General features: G+C 40.6%; 1 protein-coding gene across 5 annotated transcripts in view; it reads right to left on the bottom strand.

The window, feature by feature from the left end:
• Nucleotides 1-22,230, bottom strand: part of STAT3 (signal transducer and activator of transcription 3) — a 1,961,792-nt gene that overhangs the window by 1,043,629 nt on the left and 895,933 nt on the right. The gene's annotated exons all lie outside the window — the stretch shown is intronic.

Here is a 22,230-nt window from a genome sequence, read left to right as displayed (position 1 = left end):
CTGTCTGTGCACATCCAGAGAGTGCAGAATCCTTTCCCCCTTGTTCTGTGGATTAGGAAAGAAGGTGGGCAAATGAATGGATTGGTTGAGAGCTACACTGGACACCACCTTGGGCATGAAGGATGGGTTAGTTCTGAGGGATACCCTGTCAGTATGGAAGATGATGAAGGGTTCCACAGCCATGAGCACTTGTAGCTCAGAGACTCTTCTGGCTGAAGTGATGGCCAGAAGGAATGCTGTTTTCCAGGAGAAAAATTTTAGCTCTGCAGAAGAAGCTGTTTCGAAAGGGGGTAGGGTGAGTTTTTCCAGTATAAAGTTAAGGCCTCAAGCTGGTGTTGGTGCCCTTCTGGGTGGCCTCAAGTTGCTGGCCCCTCTTAGGAACTGTCTGATCAAGGGGTGTGAGAAAAGGGGCTACTCAGTGGGAAAATGAGCAGAAATAGCAGAGGCATGAATTTTTATAGAGGAGGAAGAGAGGCCACTGTGTAGTAGGTCAGCTAAGTAATCCGGGATGAGAGGGAGGGAGGGCTGTGCCTGGATCCAGATGCAGAACCTTTTCCATTTGTCAGCATAAGACTTTCTGGTGCTAGGGCATCTGGCCTCACAGACAACATCTAGAACCTGTTTACTGAGGTTGGCAGATTTGTTGGGGGTTAGGGAATAAGCCAAGCTGCCAAATTGAGTGTCTGCAATTGGGGAAGCATGAATTCCCCTTCTCTCTGGGTCAGGAGGTTTGAAATCTGAGGATGATGCTATGGGGGAAGTGGGGACATGCTGCGCAGCAAGGGGTACCAGTGCTACCAGGGCCAGTCTGGAGCTATAAGAATGGTCCTTGTTTTTTCCTCCTTTATTCTGAGCAGTAGCCTGGGAATGAGAGGTAGTGGATGAAAGGCATAGACCGATAGACTGACCCAGGGGAAGGAAAGAGCATCCACTTTCCAAGCATGCAGTGATGCTCCCTGGTGCAGAATTTGCTGAGCTGATGGTTGGTGTGGGAGGCAAAAAGGTCAACCTTTGGTGTGCCCCATTTCTGAGTTATTAGGGTGAAGATTCTTCTGTTGAGCTGCCACTCGTGTGGGTCCAGAAGATTTCTGCTTAACTGGTCTGCCAGAGAGTTGACAGAGCCTGGTAGGAACTGTGCTAACAGGCGTAGTTGCATGGCAGAGGCTGTGTGCCAAAGGGTCTTGGCCAGCCTGCATAGACGGTAGGAGTGTGTCCCTCCCTGCTTGTTGATATACCACATCACAGTGGTGTTGTCTGTTTTGATCAAGAGAGCCCCTGGAGAGAGAAGGGGCTTGAAGGCTATCAAGGCGTGCTGCACAGCCATAATCTCTTTTTGATGGATGTGCAGAGGGATTTGCTGTGGGCTCCATTGGCCCTGTATGCACCTGCCATCCAGGTGTGTACCCCAAGCATAGTCTAATCCACCTGTAGTGAGGGTCTGGGCGGCAGGGGGTGGTGAGAAAGGCAGTCCCTTGCTGTGAAAGCATGCTGTTGCCACCCAAAGAATATCTTTTCTGAAGCAAAGAATTATAGGTAGAAGAGTTTCCAGGTCTTGAGAGTGTTGACACCAAAGGCTTTTTAGGTACCACTGAAGTTTCCTCATATGCAGTCTGGCATATGGAATGAGTAGTATGCAAGATGCCATGAACCCCAGAACTTGCAAGATCTTCCTTGCAGATAGCTGGGGCCTGGTGGCTAGCTGAGAAAAGTAGGTTGTCAGGAAAATTTGTTTCTCTGGTGTAAGGTATGCCATCTAGGATGCTGTGTCCAGGCTTTCTCCCAGGAAGATAACCCTTTGGGTGGGAACCTGTTTGGATTTCTTTTTGTTGATTGTGTACCCTAGGGAGGTTAGTAGTGTATTTACAAAGGCCAGGTGTTTGAGTAGCTTTTCCTGGCTGTCTGCCTGGATAAGGCAGTCGTCTAAGTATGGGTAATCTGAATATTTCTTTGTCTGCAAAAGGCAATGGCCAGAGCCCGACATTTTGAGAAAACTCTGGGAGCAGTAGATAAGCCAAAGGTAAGTGCAGAGAACTGAAAGTATTGAGATCCTGCCCTGAAACAGAGATATTTCCTGCAGGATTCCCTGATAGGAATATGGAGGTAGGCCTCTTTTAGATCTAGGGTGGCTAGGCAAGCGTCCTTGGAGAGCATGGGAAGAAGCTGTTGGAGGGTGAGCATTTTGAATTTTGGGATCACCAGAAAGGTGTTTAGAATGGATAGATTGAGGATGGGGTGCCAGGTGCCCTCTTTTCTGGGCAACAGAAAAAGTCTGGAGTAGAAACCTTGGCCTATCTGTTCTGCAGGAATGTGCTCTATTGCCCTTATAGAGAGCAAGGAAAGGATTTGCTTCTGAGTCTCTGCCCACTGGTTTGGTGGTAGATCTAGGAACCCTTTTGGGGTTGGAAGGGTACGGAAGGAAAATCTGTATCCCTGAGACACTATGTTCAAAATCCAGTGGTCGTTGGTAATGGTGGCCCAGATGCTTGCATGAAAGGAGAGTTTTCCACCTAGGGGTAAGGGGCAGAGGTAGGGGGTGGGGGAGGTGAGTCATTGTGAGTTCTTACCATAAAGGGTGGCTTAGAACGCCTTGGTTTTAAAGTGGAGGAAGTCCACTGCTTAGATCTCTGCATTCCCTGTAGCTGCTGTCTGGAAGGTCGGGTTCCCTGGGGTCTAGGCTGGAGTGGCTTACTGGGAGCAGGAAAGGAACAATGTTTGGTGGGACAATGCCTGCTGAACCTAGGTGGCTGGACCTGCAAGAAATCCTTAACTGTTTGCATAGATTTTGCTTTTTCTTCCATCTTTTTTAAGACCTCTTCTGCCTTAGTGCCAAATAAGTTATCTTTGTGCAAGGGGGCATCCAAAAATTTAGATTTGACATGGTTTGGCAGGGGCTGTTCCTTAAGCCATGCATGCCTTCTAATTACAGATCCAGTGACTGCTGCCCTGCAAAGAAGCTTCTAGGGCATCAAAACCACAGTGCAAGGTGTGTTTAGTTACTTGACTTACAGAATGCATTAACTCTTGTAATTCTTTTGATTCTGCCCAAGCAGAAAAGGAAGACATTTTTTGTTTAAGGAGTTCCAGGGTATGTTGTTGAAATTTTAGCATATGGAATTGACAATTTAGTGCCATGACATCAAGAGTAGCTGAGGTGTATACTTTTTTACCCCATCTGTCCAGTGCTCGGGAATCCCTATCTGAGGGGGTGGGATTCTTAGCAGAGGCTGCTTTAATTCCTTTAGGCCCTTGAGAAATTACCTCAGGGTCAGCAGTAGGATTTTTAAAAATAAATCTGTATGAGTCAGGGACTCTATAGTATCTGTCTGTTTTTTTGGGTTCAGTAGGGAGGGTGTCAGGAGTCAAGCTGGATTCCAGGAAAACATCCTCCACAACATCCAGGACTGGGGGGATGGCCAATGCTCTGTGCTGTGGAAGATTTATGAATTCCTGGAGTCTCTTTTTAGACTGAGGGTAGTCTTGACTCTCTCATTGGAAATGCTCCCTTAAGGTATGCAAGGTTTCCCCAAAGGAAAAATCCTCTGGGGGAGAGGCTGAAGGAAAGGAATCCTCTGCATCAGAATCCTCATAAGTAGAGAGGGGTTGCATGTCTTCATATTCAGATGCATCAGATTCATCTGACTCTTGTTCAGACAAAACTACAGGGGACAGATCTCTTTTCCTTTTGGAGGGGGTAGCTTGGCCTCACCTGATCAGCATGATAAGGTACTCCACCATTTTAAGCATTTGAGACTGATGCAAGGAAGCAGGCGTCTGAGAGTGGGTCATCGGGTTCTTGGGTGTGGTTCGTATCCTGAGCCTTAGCGTTTTAGAAAGAAAGGTAGTCGCGAAAGAAGAAGTCGGTTTGTGTCTAGAATCAGTAGTGCAAAGGACTTCCTCAGAAGTTGGTGCCTGCTCAGCGGCTCCGGACCCATCCAAGGTAGAGACGACCGCAGGTTCCTTAGTCAAAGAGTTTTACGGCATACAGGACTCCGAAAGGGTCTCAGTAGCGCCTGCGAATCCACAGAAATGGGCATCAGGGGCTGCAAAAGCACCTCACTGAGGAAAAGAGAACTGACGACTAGCTTAGCAGAAGTGTCGAAGGTAGATTTGGACCTGTGCGGTCTGTCTCTTGTCTATCTTTACATTTTTTCAGTAGATCTGCTGTCGGATGGTTTACTGAAGCCATATCAGAATTCGAGGACTGTAAGCAAAAATATCTGGCTACAATAAGGGCCCAGCAATGGATAGTTCTGGCATTTAACAAAGCACAGAAGTGATAACGGGGGACGTCGTGGTCTGGGCCTAAACAAGTGACAAAGTAAGAACGGAAGTCTCTGTGTGGTATTTGCTTTCCACAGGCAAGCCAATTATTAACTTTTTCTGACATTGGTTAGTGCAAGAAAAAAGGATACCCAACGGGGTACGTAGGTTTAGAAGACTTCAACTTCAATTCGGAAGATGAAAACTCAGGTAGCAGCCGACCAGCACTCATGCAAACTGCTTCTGCTTCAGGCTCCAAGGCAAGAAAGACTGATGTAATGGCGTTGGCTGCCTTACTTTATACAACTGATGACCTGATGTCAGTCCTGAAGCGACAGCAACCGACGCAGAAATACTAAGTCTCTGGTATTCGGGCCGGCTGAGGGATACGCTGGCACTGATGATCCAAAGGTGATGACTGTAACAGTGAAACACGAAGAACATCAATGACACAGTAATCTTGAAATGGCCACGGTACAAATTAGCAGCTGGAAAAAAAAAAAAACATTTTACTACGATTGTTCCTGCCAACTGATGCAGCCCCCATGAGATCTTAGAAAAATAACTAAAATTTAAACAATTTAAGAAAAAAAAAATAGCTAACTACTTAAAAAACACATACAAATGTGAATACCTCAGAGACTCAAGATAAGCCACCCTAGTTAACAGCCTTCAAAAGACACCACTATTTCTACATTAAAGCACAAGGAATTCTAAATGCCAACTGTCTTCCAAGAATGCTTTGTAAAAACGTAGGAATGTTTCATAAAATGAATGCACCTAAGAACATACTCTCGTCCAAATTAAATGGCCTGTCGTTGTTACTGTGATATTGTATCTAGACAATCTACTGCACAATATAAAATGCATTGTAAAAACCTACATCGAATGTATTTACTGCATGCAACCATGTATTTCAATATACTGCACATATGTGCCTGAGATGCGTCTGAAAAGGGTCCTTGGTCCAGCTCAACTACACATTTAATAAACATTTAAATATATAAACAAATAAAACAGTTAAATTAAAAAAGAATTAGATACCTGTGGGCAGGTTGCATTCATAATACTGTAGAGTCAAAATGTTGAACGGCATCGCAGCATGTGGAAAAGGCTGAAAATTACAATGCCAATGAGACTGCAGTACAGCGGAGACTGGGGTTTTCTCCTTTCCCCACTGTAGAGCAAATCTTAGAACTGATTCTCTCTCTCTCTCTCTCTCTATATATATATATATATATATATATATATATGAAAAAACTTCAACCAAGTCCCAGGATAAAAGGAAAGAACTGCCAAAAATTATATAACAGCCAAGAAATTGTAGTTTTTTATATCTTTGTATTTTGTAGTTTTGGGTTAAGGAAATGATGTCTTTGTTCAGGAAGTGATGTTCTTTGTTCAGGAAGTGATGTTTTTTGAATTTCACTATATGTAAGCATCATTATTAATGTTTTTATTCACGTCTGAAGAAGGGGACCGAAAAAAAGCTTAACGCTATTAAACTTCTACCTTTTTGGAATACACGCTGACTGGTTCTTTGAAGCCACGCATCTACTTTGGTTTATACATTTCTTGGCTGTTATATAATTTTTGGCAGTTCTTTCCACACTGGGATTGTGCGTTTCATATATATATATATATATATATATATATATATATATATATATATATATATATATATACACATATAGTTTTATGGATGATGCAATGCCATTTGACATTTCAGCCTGTTGGCATTATGAATATATTCTGCCTGTGGACATGAAGCACATGTAAAATCTTTCTTCAAAGTACTGTGAATTATGAAAAATGGTTAGCAGCTGGCATTTGTTCCTAGGTTAAGTCTATGTTTATGGAATACCACGGAGGAATGGGTTCCTACAAGTGCTTGAAATTTACTCTTCTGGTGATGTGGCGGCTGCTAAAACTAATGTTTTCTAAGACAGGAATTTAAGCTGCACGCTAATCAAAAGCTTAACTTCAGTACTCCCAGTGTGAAAAAAAGAAACTGAAAAATAATAGCCAGTGAAACTATCAGCTTGAGTAAAATTCAGTTGTTGGCTAGTAATTTCACTGCTTGGATGTCAGTAAAAAAGAAAGTTACAGTATCTGAAACAAAATCAACTATAAAAAGGTGAAGTGAAAACACACTGCCTGGGAAGAATCCATCAAAAAGCAGTTCTAGCCTCAGCTTTGGTACAAAAGATGTCTTCCAGTAGTTTACAGGAAAACATATATTAAATGTACTCAGAAGTGATTACAATAAGTGAAACACTGAAGGAGTATATCAACTCAGATAACAAAAGGCTGGAAAAACTGAAGCTTTAATTAGAGAATCAGATGAATTGATAAAACTGCAAAACTCAGAGGTTGAAATGAAGAAAAGACGGTCTCAGTATGAGATTTCTCAAGAAGAGATGATAAAGGAAGCATTTCAGAATGGATAATCAGCAGAATATCAGGGACAAAGAAAAGTAATTATGCTAATTGCTACAGGGGCTCCAATAGCGATAGAAGCAGGAAAAAAAAAACATCAGTGATAGATTGTGATATTAATGGCTTACTGACAAGGGAGGAAAATTAAGCTGGCATATATTTATATTCCACCACAAACTGACATTAGGGGCATAAGAAAATTTTGGGAGAAATAATCAGCTTTCAGCAGGGAATATTACCTATACGTGTTGACTGGAATTTGATTTGCAATAGTGAGGATGTATCAGGGAGACCTAGAAGGGAAAATATAACAAAAAGGGTATATTTATGAAAAAAAAATCAAAATATTTGGTACAGAAGATGAGAATTCAGTAGTAGGAACTCAGACAGAATTTACAAATTATTCCCCAAGGTACAACAACTGGGCTTGACTAGACAGAAATTGCAGTTCACAGGAACATGTACATTTAATTGAAAGCTTTAACACAAATCCAATAACTATTTCAGATCATACATCTCTAAAAACAAAACACAAATGCAGCGTAATGAAATAAAAATGAGACACTGGTGCTTTCTCACCTACCTGTTAAAAAACAGCAGAACTTAAGGAATGGGTAGTGGAAATTATCTGAGAGTTAATAGTGAAGACAGAAATGCCTTCAGAAGTTATAGCTAGCGAGTGGGATAAAATAAAATGGAGTTTAAAAATACGGTAGAAATAAGAGAGAAAGAAACGTGGTTAAGAAGTTAATAGGAATTACTGTGGCTGAAAAAGGTTAAAGTATTGCAGAATAAGGGGAATCTCACAGAGCAAGAAGAGGAACAAATGCAAAGTGTGCTAAAGAGAAATAAGGGAGTATCAGAATAATATGCATGAGTTTACAAAGATTACTGTTAAGCAATTATTTTTTGATAACTCCAGAGCAAAAAAACTTATGGCACAACAACTTAGGCAACAGAAAATTGAGAGGGTTGTCACCAAACTAAAGGAGCCTATAACAAGAAAAATAACCAGAGATCCTGTAGAAGTATTACAGACATTATGTAAATTTTATGAAACATTGTATAAAGCAGAGAAATGTGAAAATCCAGAAACAGCACCAAAGGAAATATTTATAATAGACTTAATTATGCCAAGATTAGAGACAGATAAGGCTCAAAAATTAACAGTTAAGATTAGAGGAGATGAGATAATAAATGGTGATGTTTAAGTCAATCTTCAGGAGTCTCCAGAAACAGATGGTACTCCTATGGAAGTTAGAAAAAAAAGTGATAAAGATCTGGAAGATTTTGTTTAAAGATATTTTAAAAGGAGGGGAAACACCAACATCTTGGAAGAAAGCTGCGATGCCTATATTGCCTAAAGACAGTAAAGACCAATCAGAACCAGCTTCATATAAATCAAATTCAATTTTAAACCATGATTATAAAGTGTTTATGTCTATGAAGCCACGGTGGTACAGCAGTAGCGTTGTTGCCTCACAGCAAGAGGTTCTCCTGTTCGATTCACGGCTGGAGTGCCGTGTGAGTGGAGTCTGCATGTCCTCCCCGGTAGACTGGCCTCCGAAAGACATGCGTGAATGGGAGTGCCTTCGCTGAAGGCTGGGCGTCAGGCTGGCAACATGGCACCATAAAAAAAATCTACTGCCAATCATTAGCAGACCAGAGTTCCGCTGTGGCGACCCCTAACCGGGAAAAGACGAAAAGACAAAGTGTTTATGTCTATAGCTAAAAGAATGGCAAAGGTGTTGCTAAAACAGACACGGACATACGTAGTTTTGTGGAGGAAAGGCAAACAGTTCACAACATTAACAGAACAATGATGATCCACAGGGAAGAAGAACATAAGAAAATACCACTGCTGCTGTTGGGTCTTGATGCAGAGAAAGCAATCGACAGAGTAAGCTCAGATTTTATGAGCAAAGCAATAGAAGCATTTGCATTCCATGATACAATAATGAGGTTAATCAGGAGGATATATGAAGGATCAGAGACAAGAATTAAAGTGGGCGGGTTCTCTCTGATAAGTTGAGTTTAAATAGCGGAACCAGACAGGGGTGTCCTTTTTCCTCTTTGTTATTTGCTTTATATATAGAGCCACTGGTTAATAAAAAAAGGACTCAGAAATTCAAGGATATAATTGGCATGATAATCAAGGAAAGTTGGCTTTATTTGCAGAGGATTTATTTATATTATTTATTTGCGGTTTGTTAACCAGGAAAGTCCATTGTGCCAAAATGAGTCCTTTTTCAATGGAGGCCTGGGGAGAAAAGCTCCAGAAACATTATCACAATATTTTAAAAAAAACTATTAAAAGCTAACAAAATATTACAATTGAAGTCTTAGAAATAACAATAATGATGACAAAAGAATTTTGTGGTATATGCCACAACAAAGCATTCTGTGAATACATGGGATAGCAAAGCATTTTGTAGTTCAAAGTATACAAATGCCTATACTATACAAGACATAACAGGAGCTGGTATTGTAAGATAAGTTGTGAGAAGGTGGTAAGAAGAGCATAGCAGGTGTTAGGTTTAATTTGTGAAAGAAAGCTTTAAGGGAGTAGGAGTGAAGTAGGCAGAGGTTAGGAAGGGTGAGAGCAGGAGCATTCCCAGTTAAAAGAGAGGTAGGAATGATGGAAAGTCTTAAACAAGAGTGGTTCTAAGTAATCTGGATGTGGGGTGGGAGTGAGTTCCATTTGCGGTCTAGAGAGAATGACAATAGAAGTTGCTCTGGAGTATGTATGGGTTTGTATACTTCGTGGACATTCTGATTTTTGGACCCGAGTGATCTGTCAGGAAGATGCAGGGTGAGGATAAAGGAGAGGGAGAGGCAGTTAGAGGACTTGAAAATGAGTTTATGGACAGTTGAGAGTTGAATGTGAGAGAGATAGTTGAGTGTTCTAGCCAATTCAAGGAGTGTAGGGCATCAGAGTGGTGCGAACACGACTTGGAGCTGGTAGCAAACTTAGAGATTTTACTGTAACAGGATTCAAGTTTTGCCTTTAGGGAGGACTGTAGGTTAAGTAAGGAGAGGGGCTCCATAGATAAAAGATGGAAGGAGGTAAATGACAGCAAGGGTATGCTTGGTTGAGATGGTGAGATAATTGTGCCGATACAGCATCCCGAGCTTCTGGTAGATTTTCTTGATGTTAGTTTGTAGATAAATGCCAAACTTTAATTGTTCATCGATAAGGACACCTAGTTGCTTGGTATGGGGAACTATTTCGAAGGGAGTCTTGTTTTGGCTGACTATAGAGAAGGAGTTCTTGTCAATTTTAATGTTTTTTGATGGGGTAGATATGATTTTAGTTTTGGTTGCACTGAGAGTTGGGCGATTGTTCAGCAACCACGTTTCAGTGCTGGTCAAGGCGTCCTGAGTTATTTGCATGAGTTTGGGGAGAGATTTGGCAGAGCAGATAATGGTAAGTTATCTGCGTATTGGACAAGTCTTGCATTCGGCAGACAGTGATAGAAGTTGTTAAGAAAGATGTTAAATAGTAGGGGACCTAGAATAGAGCCTTGGGGTATGCCTGTCAGAGTATGAAGGCAGGAAGAGGTACAGTTTTTCCACTTGACGGCCTGTTGTCTATTTGAGAGGTAACTGGAAAACCAATTGATGGAAAAGGAAGAGAGGTTGAGATGAGAAAGCTGGGACAGCAGTAAGTGATGGGAAACTGTGTTGAATGTTTTGGATAAGTCTAGGAGAGGGCAGCTACTATACTGCCTGAGTTGTAAGCTAAGTTGATGATATCAAGGAAGGACAGAAGGGCAGTGGTGGTGCTGTATCCAGGTCTAAATCCATGTTGAGTAGGGGTCAGCAAGTGATTGTCTATTAAGTAAGGTAGAAGTTGCAGATGAATACACTTTTCAAGAATCTTACAGATAGGGGAGAGAAGGGCTATTGGATGGAAATTTGAGATGTTATTATTTTTGCCCCATTTGTGTAGGGGAATGATAAAGGCTTTTTTCCTGAGGAGAGGCACATGTGATTCTTGAATGGAATGATTAATTAGGATGCAGATGGGAAGAGCTATGTCATCAGCAGCTAGCTTGAGGAAGTTGGATGGTAGATTATCTGGGGCGTTAGAACATGGTTTTAATTTCTGTAAGAGTTTTTTTATGGTATTGACAGGAATGGGTTTAAGGGTGAAGGGAGGGAGGTGAGTAGAATTGGTGGAAGAGGATGGGGAGTTGTGGGAGGTAGATGTAGTAGGAGCTAATACACTGTTGGGGAAAGATGTGGTGAGCTTGGTAATAGAGTCTATGAAAAAGGAGTTAAATTGTGTGGCAATGACATGATCTGGAGAACTAAAATCTGGGCAAGGGTTGCCATTTCGGCCAGGACTGAGGAAGGCAGAGATACTGCTCCAAAACCTTTTGGGATTGGATTTGTGAATGTTTTGGAGTTTGGAGTAGTAGAATTGTTGGTCAGTAGCTATTTTTTTAACCTTGTTGCAGCGTTGTTTGCATTCGGTTAGGAAGTTAGATGTTTTGTATTTTTGGCAGGGTTTCCAGAATTTATCTCGGTCATGCATGAGGGTTATGGTGTTTTTGGAGAGCCAGGATGCAGTTTTGGTTTTAACCCTTTTAGTTCTTGGAGGAGCAAAGCTGTTTAGTAGGCTAATTATGTATTAAAGTAGGAAACAGCATTGTCAAGAGGTAGAGTTTTCAGAAGGTTCCGGTCCATGTGTTTTAAGCAGTCAAGAGAAGGTTTGAGGGTTAAAGTTTGTGAGGGTACAGGTTGAGATATAATTATTCTGAAGGTGGAGAGGGGAAGGTGAACAGCATACAAAGGTAGCAAGATGATATCTAAGGGAGTCGGATAAGGTCCCACTATCTGAAATATTGTTGGGGTGGGATACTAATATCCAGTTAAGAGTGCTGCTTAAAGAGTTGTCTTTATTATGTCTGGTAGGGGAGTTAATTAGTTGGGTGAAGTTGAATAGGTTTATGTTTTGAGTAGTACAGGTTGAGAGAATGGAGGTCCAGTTAATGTTAACGTCGCCTAGGATTATTGCTTCATTATTTATGTTAGATGAAAACCAAGACAAAATAACTTCAAGAATTGGGATATTATTTCCAGGTGGAATATATAGGCAGCTATGCATATGTTTTTGTGGTTGTTAATTTTTAGGAGGGCCAGGGTTAGTTCAGCTGTTGTAAATTGAGGTATGGGATTGGTATGGGGGACACTGTTAGAGAGGAGGAGAAAAGTAGGGCTACTCCACCACCTTTCTTCTGGGTTCTGTCATTACGTATGATTCTATAGTTAGGGGGGATGATTTCAGACTCTTTCATGTGTGGTTTGAGCCAAGTTTTGAAAATAGATGAAATGGCGGGGTGGTTATGGAAGAGGCAGGCATGGAAATTTGTAAGTTTATTGCATAGGCTTCAATTGCAGCAAAAAGGAGAGATTTGTGGGGAGAGAGTGAAGATGGCAAGTTTGAGTTAGTACACTGGTTGTCCAGGGTTAGGGTGTATGTCACCACAAAGGAGGAGAGAGATTAGGTCAAGAAGGTGGGATAAAAGGTCTTTAGACCACTCTGATTTGAAGTAGAACTAAAGGAAGTATTTGGGATTTGGAAAGTGAGGAACAAAGACAGTATTAGAAACATTAGGAAGAATCTTTCTGTTGAAAAAGAGGGTATTATTGTAGTGATAGAGGTGAAGGGAAATATATAAAGAGAAGAAGGATTCTTTTTTGGGACAAACAGAGGTTGTGTAAAGGGGGGGCAATAAGAAAAATCTGGGAGGCTGGTAAGGTGGAGTAGGGGCAGAGGAAGAAAGGAAGAAGTATTACTAGTAGTGGTTGTAAAGGTATGGAGTGCATAATAAGTTGTAAGGATGTAGTACACAGTGGGGTATATGGTATAGTGAGTATATGGGTTTGTTTAGAAGGGAAATTAGATAGTGTGCTTGCGAGTTTAGTAGAGGAAAGGAGGGGGATGACTGGTAAGTGCTGGAGGGTGGAGTTGGGTCTGATAGGTTATTTCAAAGGTGGAAGTATCTATGCGGGTATAAACGTAGAGGTACCGGGGGTGGGTGGGATATGGGAGCAGAGTGAGCACGAAGGGCGAACGGAGGAGGCAGAGTCAAGAAGGTGAAATGAGCAAGATAAAAAAACAATCAATGAATCACTTTCTATCAAGTACTAAGAGCAGCTGGCAAGCACAGAGATATGTTAAGTACAGAGGTAATGTTGCTATTGAATTGTAAGGGGTTGTAGTTAGTGTGACTGGGAAATACAAGTAGCGAAATGAAAATGAAAATTCCCTGAGAGTTGCAGGGAGCACGGAAATATTATCCTGTAAGTTTTATTAAGCGTGAGGGTATGCTGCCACCTAGTGGCGATACCTGCTTGTAGTATGTTTGGATTCTACCTTTAAGGGGGGGGGGGGATTTACGAGAGGGGAGGGAAAAGAGACTGCTGTAGATCTGCCAGTGTGCACGCTGCTAAAAAAACAAGTAAGAACAGTGGTGTGTACAGAGAATTTCAAATAAAATGATTCACATACATTCAATCAGGACAGTTCAGAGATCGCAGATGGAGCAAAGTTAGTTTGGGTATCACTGATTTTCTTCCTTTAGGGTATGGCCACTTTACTGCAGATTAAGGGGCACAGCCACGGTTTAGCAGACCTGAGCAAGATGTAATAAGAGAGAGAGAGCCATGTTATTACAAAAGCATAGTACAGTTGAGTAGAAAGAGAATACAGAACAAGGCAAGTGAAGCAGATGAAATATATTAGGGAGTGTTGAGGCAAGTAGTTAGTACAGCACAGTTCAGAATGGAAAATGAGGGCAAATTATATATTAGTAAAACACGTATAGACAGTTAACTCAGTTATATACAAACCGCACATCCACACTAAGTGTAAGCACACATAGATGGTCCCCTATAAATGTTTTCAGCCGCAACAGCTAATCAAATTATAGACATAACAATTGTAGGTATCACATTATGAGCGTTTTTCAACAGCATGACCTTGCTGATTATATGTACCATGCTACGAACCATAAACAGCAGCAAGAACTCATCAGATAATGACACACAATTGAACGCTATGAGCGTTATTTTAAAGCACGAACATATTACAATATTGAAACAGTTAGGACACAGTATGAGCATGTTCTGCAGATGATGTTATTTTGTACATGATAAATCCAAAAAAGGACATCTTAGTGTGTGGAACATTTTGACACAGTTTCATGTAATTTCGGGATATAAAATTAAAGAAGATAAAACAAAGACTATAGCCATAAATTATGTACCCACACACAAACTGGTTCAGCAATACCCATATTTATGAAGACATGATAAGATGAAGTATTTAGGGAGTATGGACTGAAAGGCTTCCGCTATGGCAGCTAAGGATATATGGGGAAAAATAATACAAAACTTGAAAACGTGGACGTTCTTTGTTTATGGATATGGAGAGTAAGACACAAGCCGTGAAAATGTTTTTAGTTCCTTTACTTTTATATATGGGTCATGCATGTTTTTATCCACCAGAGGAGAAGGTGTGGACAATAATCAATAAAAAGTTGAAGGAATTTATCGGGGGGGGGGCAAGGTGGGATAAGCTGATCCTTCCAACAGAACAAAGTGGTTTAGGATTATTTGATTTGAAGGAATATTTTAGAGCTACACAGTTAAGACTCATATACATTACAAAAACAGAAGGTTACAATTCAAAATGGAAAGAGATGATGATGAAAGTGGGGGGTAAAAAAAAGAGTGGGATTTGGAATGCAGATCCTTAAGGAGAATAACAACCATACAGAATATTATATTCATAAAGTAGAAGAAAGTAGTCTAAGAACTAAACTGACGTGAGAATGGAGATTTTTCCAGTAGGGATGGCATCAAGTAGGGGTACAGCAAATAGGCAAGAGAGGCCTAGAATTTACTGGAGAAAACTGGCAAAGGAACCCAGACATTGGGAGCAAATAACTAGAGCAAGAAAGGCAACAGAGTGAGATGAGGCCAAGAAGACATTTGCATTGCAAGCCAGAGACTGTCATACCTATCAGGGATTGATATCAGAGTATAGGCAAAGAGAAAGGAATAGAGGAATCTTAAGTGAAAGACCTGCTCTGGTAGCGTTTTTAGTTGAATACAGAACAGAAGCTGCTGTTAAAAGGGGATAATTAATAAGGCGTACAAAATATTGCATGACAACTTTAAGAATCAGTCAGTGGAGGTAAGAAAAGACTGGGAAAAGAGGCTGGAAAAGCAATTTACAAAAGAGCAATGGGGAACATATGGCTCCTAAATATGCTGCAAAGTCCAGAAGGTTTAGGATCTTTGGTTGGAAGTATTTCTGTAGATAATTTTATACCCCAAGCAGACTTCAAAGCATTTTTCCTCACGTAGATAGCGAATGTTAGAGGTGTGACGGGGAAGAAAGAGGTGATTGGGAACAAATGTTTTGGAAGTGTAATGAGTTGGCAGACTTCAAAAATTTCACTCAGTCAGAAATATTGAGTGAGCAAATGATAGCTAAGGAAATTATTATTTTGAGCTGGGACACAGGATCCGATGTGCCTAGGCACAGAAAGGCCTTATTAAGTTTAATTCTGCTGGCGGTCAAATAAAGCAATTATTAGAAAACGGAAATCAAAGTCTAAACCAAGTGTACTCAAAGAATTGAATATTATACTAGAGTTAAATGGACTGGAAAAGGGATTGTTAGAAAAGAGAAAGAGCAAATTACATAGAAATAAATGGAAATTGTAGGAACAATAAAAGCAGAATAATGCTCAGGAGGAGGAGTGAGGTTTAAGGGAAGGCAGGAATTCAGTAATTTATGTAATATTGGACGGATGATAGTTACAAAGAAATGATGTGTGATGTACAATGTATGTAAATGAAAAAAGAATTATAGGGTTTGTCTTCTTTTCTGTTAACGTATGTTTGCCTATGTCTTAAGTGATAATTTAATAAAGGTGTTAAAAAATGGAATTTAAGTGGGACTGATGCACTGAGTGGGAGGCGTAATGGTGCAGTGAGAAGCACTGCCAAGCTGGGGTGCCTTCTGTGTGAAGTCTGCATGTCCTCCATATGTTCATGTGGGTTTGTCCAGGTACTCTGGTTTCCTCTCGCATCTAAAAACAGGTGGTAGGTGGACTGATAACTCTAAAATGCACACACATGCGTGGGTGTAGGATGTGATACAAAATGAAAGCATTGCAATCTACTGCTATTCTCTACCATACCAGTAAATTCTGTGGATAACAGTGGCTGTGCATGGAGTTACTACTGGAGTTGGACATGACTCAATAGTACTGTATGGATGGATAGATGGATGGTCAGTTGCTGCAATAAAAAAATTCGGGTCACAAAGGCAGTGTCAATTTTATAGATTCATAAGTATATATTACACATGAGGTCAAGAAGACCATCTAGAAGCTGAGACAGCTAAGCCCAATACCAGTAATAATTAAGGTTCCACCCATGTCAGAGGTGAATTTATGACTATTCATTCAGTCATGTACAATTATTTTTACAGCAGGCAGTACGACACTTTAGCTGACATACAGGAGGATTTTATTGCATAAATAGGGGATATGTTGCATTCTAAATCTTATCATGACAGCAGGTTCCTGTTTGTGTGTCAATAAACATTAAGGTCCTTGCAATGGATGTTCAAGATGCTAACAGACTCGTGCAGCTGCAGGAAAACAAACGGGGTATGGCCTCCCATGTTACAGAAGGTTATGCACAGATCACCACGAAACAGCCTATATGAGACACAGGACAGTGACAGTGGTGTTAGAGTAATGGCCTCAAGCTCAATGCCAAAAAGTGCATTGTCATCCCCTTTGGTAAAAACTCTGTACCCATGAATTACCACATAAATGGCAGTCTACTTAATGCCGAATGTGTGATAAGAGACCTTGGGACCCAGGTGGACAGCCATCTCTCCTTTGATAATCACATCGCCACAGTAGTCAGGAAATCCTTCTATGTGGCACACCTCATCACAAAAGGGTTCTCATCCAGGAAAAAAGAGGTCATTGCTCCCCTCTACTCAGCACTCATTAGACCCATTATAGAGTATAACACCCCTTTTGGAATGTACCTCAAAAGACATCTGCAGCAGCTGGAAAGGCCACAGAAGTACCTCACAAAGAGGATTACTAGCCTCAAAAGAATGCCCTACACTGACCGTCTCAAAAAACTCCAGCTTTACTCAGTAGCATATCGCCTACTCCGATGAGATCTCTGCCTAATATATAAAGCTATGTTAAACCCAGAGCTGTAGGACATGCTACACCTTAAGAAATCCCAATCCCTCCAAGCTACACGCTCTAGGGACCTAAACCTTGTCACCACAATAAACAGGACATGCTGGATTGATAGATTTTTGTCCCAGAGACTTCCTATACTGTGGAACAAGCTACCCATCTATGTCAAAGTTCCTCATTAGTACTCTTCAAGAAAAATCTTGATGAGTGGATGGAAAATTGGAAATACACCCTGGGGATCACTTCTGTGTCTCTGCTCAACAGGGGCACAGGAAATTAACTTTCTCAGGTGGCGTAAACCAGGGAACCTTGTTGGCTAGGCTTACTTAGGCCCTTGGGCCGATAGCCTAGTACCTACCTATGAACAAGGCTTACAGCTTAGGGAGTAATATTCTAGGGGGGGGGGGGGGTTAATGCTCAGAATCCCCAAGAAACTGCTTTCACCAAGGAGAGTTTATTGTGAGGGGTGGATCTTTGGATGTGCAAACCGAAATGGTCTTTTATTGAGATACAGGAAAAGCCTATATACAGGAGTTCTGGTAAAGTGTATTGTTGCACTTGGTGACTTAATTTTTAGCACCATCCCATATGGTGCAAAAAGTGCCAATTAGCATTTTCGCCCAAATGGTGAACATTTTTCTTCTAACATTTATTAAATTCCAGTACTTGTTAAATTTATTTCCCTGCACTGATGCCCATTGAAAGTTAAAGATTAACTTTAGCGTCGCTGAAAGTGACTCAGTAAAAATGTGAAATGGGTCAATAGACTTTAATGGACTTGTTCTGCACAGGTACAGAAACACTCCCATTAAAGTCTATTTAACAGCCCTTAGTTGACATCACTGAGGGAAACTGTAAATTTACTTGGGCTGAGATATGAGTACAAATTTAAAGCTTTTGATTCAAAACAAGACCAAATAAAAACGACATGATCAGTGCAAGCTGCATCACAGCAGTTAATTTATCGCTTGCTGTGACCATACACTACGTATTGCATGACTAAGTACTGCAATCCCTGACAGGGCCATAGGGCAGCATTTGGCTAGTGTTTCACTGGAATATTCCTTCTGCCACACCATATATGAAATCTTGTCCATTTTACCAGGTATGACTTGCTGGTGCTTGGTCTTCTGGGTTCCTGCAAGACCTAAGTACCTTATCTGTAAACTTACATTTAAAAGGAATGAAGTTTAGAGAATCCCAGCAGCTAACCTCAGGGTTCAGGTCGATCAGAGATTCACAGTAGAAGCTAGACATTTTGCACAGTAGTTTTTGTCATTTAGATTCCAACCCAATGCCAGCTCCCAGTCATACTAGCTTAATATTACTTCTGTTAATGCCCAACTATGTCTTTTCTAGGACCCCACTGCTTCAAGGACTGCATGCAGCCATGGTCACAGTTTCAATACTGAAATTCTCTGCTATACCTCTGATTACATCAGTATTGTATAAGTTATTAATCTATTTTCATTTGTTAACTGGGGTAGAACAGTGATCCTAATGTACCACTGTCAGGCTCAGTCTAGGAGAATACATTGCACAGAAAATAAAGTTGACCTTTTCAAATGGATGCATGCATAATAAAGAATTCTCTACCACTGTCACTGAATAATGTTTGAGGTGGGCAGTGCCTGCTTATCCATCAGTGAATATGTTTCCTTACAATTTCTGAAGGTCTGTTCGTGTTTGTGAGGTTTCCTATATTGAAACATGTAAACTGATCAATAACATGAAGGTAACAAGCGCTAGATTCCAGTTCATGGAAATCCCAAGCAGTGTTTCACTGTAGGTAAGAGTCTAGAGACATGCCAATAACATGCCTACTCTTAGGTCTGCTATACTTAAAGCAAACCCCACAAATGACAGAAATAATACATTCTGGGTCCTTGTTTCCTTAATAGCAAAGCAATTTTTGTACTGCACTAGAGAAGCAAGTCAAAACTGTAAAACACAGTTTCATTAAAACTCTCTGCTTCTCCTCCTTGGATATGTTCTCTAAAATTTTAGCTTCTTCATTCACACAATGACTCTCCTTAAGAGTTTATCTAGAATACCGATAAAATAACATTCAGTGTTGATGATGCCAAGACTCAATGGTTGTTTTAATGCTATTGTTCTATGTCCTATGTTCAGGACTATTTCTGCCCTTTTTAAGGATATTTTATTTGGTAAATAAAGTATCTTGATGGGGATAAGCACTGTTTCAATATACTGTCACACTTATTTTTGCTGATACTTCCATTCTCTTAATGGAATGTACTATTTTCTATCTTCAAACTTGAACATTTTACTATAAGGCATATCAGTTTTCAGCATCAACCTGACTCAGACTGCTGATATAGCTATCCAACTAATAATCAAATCCACTACACAAAACAACCATGGTAATTATATGAAATGTCAAGGCCCGGTAGAGTGAGTCCCAAAACATGGAGACTGAATGGCAGAATAATTAACATGTATACATTAAGTCTGAGTTGGCAATTTCTCTATTTCCTTTTCTCCAAGGTATGGCTGTCTGTAGGTTCAGGGGTGTCAGGGGCTTGCCTCTCTGCAAAAAAGAAGTTTAAAAGAGAACAGTGATCTTAGAGATTTACTTTTCAACCTCTTTTTAGCTCTTGTCAGCACTTAGCATTTTGAGGGCCAGCCGACATTTCAATAGGGAGCTAACAACCAGAGGACGGACACACACACACACACACACACACACACACACACACACACACACACACACTTGAAAACATCACACTCAGACACAAATTGTTTTAATTTTAAACAGTTTGTGTTCTTTGTACTCTCTGAAGTGGACACCGCAGAGCAAGCAGGTCCACGGAAGGTATTATTTGAGAAGGAAGAAGTGCAGTGGCAGTTAAAACCTAATGCTTACACATACCCCGGCATTAATTATAACATTTTCACTGTTCCCCTTCTTCAATATAAAGCATGCTTTAGTTGCTTATTTAAGCGCAGAAGCATAGCTGCCTCATCCAATGCCGTATCCTCTCAACTCTCTATGTGAAGAGCAAAAAAAAATAAAAAATTGTAGCCATTGGCTTATTACAGTTAGATTCACCCCCCCCCCCAAGCTCTTCCACTGAAGAGCAAAAATTGATGTTTCTTCTACTGGCACCCCCCCCCGTACCAACCACTCAGGTCCCATTTCTATGTCCCACCCCGGCCCTCCTTCCAGATTTTTAATTAAAAAAAAAAAAAAAAAGATTCCTTCTTTTAAACTAGCTACAATTTATACCTTTCCCCCATAGTGTGCTATGGCACGTGGATTTTGGTTTAAAAATAAATAAACAAACAAATTATTTTAAACTGTAGTAGAAGGAGAAACAGAGAGTTGTAACAGTTGCTACAGTTTATACTCTCCCTGCACAGTGCTACAACGCTCAGGTTTTACTTTAAAAAAAAAAAAAATTTTTTTTACTTATTTATTTTTTTACTTTCCAACTGTAGCAAACTGCTTGCTGCAGTTTAGATCACACACTGAGAGCTACAGAGCTCAGGTCCGACCAAAATGCATTACACAGAGATCTGATCAGCTAATCGTGCTCCCCAACACTTTGGGCCCAAGGCAACTGCCACTCTAGCCCCGCCCCAGCCACACTACTGTGTAAGTGTTGTGTTTTTTTTAGTAAGTAAGTTTTCATACAAACAAAATGCAGTTTTATATTATGATTGGTAGAAATCTTCAGTCATGTAATTTTAGAATGTTACTTAAAATGGACTTTTCTGCATTGTTTAATGCTTTTGACAAAGCACAGTGATCACAAGAAATGTTTTGTTCTTCTCTTAAACAAAGCAAGCACTGGGAATGGAGATATTCTGGCAGAACTTGCATTTGCAAGCAAGCCATTCTTCTGAAGTTTCATGGACCTCAGAATGTAAACAAACTCAATTCACTGTCATGATCCATAACAAATTTGCTAAATTCAATAAAGTAACAGAATAAAGAAGTTCCAAAACTGAACAACTACTGTTTGTCACTCTGAAAGTTCTTTGGAAGCCGTATGACAGACACAAACTACCTGTAAATTTGAAACACAAAACAAAAACTGCAGTAAATGTCTCCTTTACATCTAATATTGGTCAAGGAGGACTTGTGATCACAGGGATGCCGGAGGCTAACTGTTCCCCAAATCATATGTCCAGCCTTTGGACAAATCTTTTGTGTAAGGAATAATACAGCAGCAGCACCGATCCTCTACAATGAGCATACTAAGGGCTACTTCTGAGGAACTACCTATGGACTCTATGAACAGAGATGTGTAAGTAAGCATCTTTCATGTTTAAGGAAAAGCAAGGCATCCTTCAGTAACAAAATCAGGGTCTACAGAGTAAACATCTTAAAGTTTTCCACTGACACATTTGTTCAGACTTCACAAGTCAAGGATAAGTTTCCACAAACCATCCTTTTCTCAAATTAAGAGCAGTCTTGAGTAATACAAACTGGATGTCCTCTGGACTGCTCTGCCTGATCTGTATAGAAGACAGGATTCAAAAGGTGTAAGCTGATCAAACTCTCTGGTATAAGCCTGTGGCTACAACCTCCCTTGCCAGTTTGTCCAAGGAAGGTGAACCCCACTGCTATTTGTAAAGGAAAATCCTTTGCCACCCCATAAGTCTGGGGCTGCACAGGGGAAGAATGAAGAGGCTGTGTGTAACACTCAATGCTACAAACTTTTACAGGTGCAGGAGGGTGACAGATCTATGGTGTCTGTCCATAGCTCTGTCTAGCCTGACCCTTTCCTTCCCTAAAAAACTGCTGTGTATTCTACAACTGCAAGCTATTTGTATTGCTAATGCAGGTCAGTTTTCTATAAAAAAATGTCAAGACTTGAAGGAGTAGTCATTAGAATACCTGGTGACAGGGAGACGAAAGAGATTCTTGCAAGACGGCACTGTTTTTCTGTTCTTTTCTAATGTTTTAAAGGACTCATGTTGATTCATTGATGGCCATTTCAATGAGTCCCACTCCTGGAAAATGGCTCCACTAAAAGTGTCCTTCAGTGAACCAAATCTTGAGTTTTTTTCCTACAGTGGGCAAGCCTCCTGTACCGCATATGTGGAGGAATTCCCCATTACCATCTGACTCTGCAGTTATTTTACAGCAGGGAAAAGGGCAATGTTAGGTTCACTGAAAGTGTTTTCATTGAAACTGTTTCACAGGAGTGGAACTCGATGAAACTGTAGTTGTCCAAGTGTTACATTCCTATTTTGAAAATCTCCTAGGATTACCTCTCAAACAAGTTACTCTTATCCAGGATTA

The sequence above is a fragment of the Protopterus annectens genome, chromosome 13.part0, assembly GCF_019279795.1.
Source record: "Protopterus annectens isolate FY-2018-M chromosome 13.part0, PAN1.0, whole genome shotgun sequence".
NCBI classification, from domain to species: domain Eukaryota; kingdom Metazoa; phylum Chordata; order Ceratodontiformes; family Protopteridae; genus Protopterus; species Protopterus annectens.
This window is presented reverse-complemented; position numbering and strand designations above follow the sequence as displayed.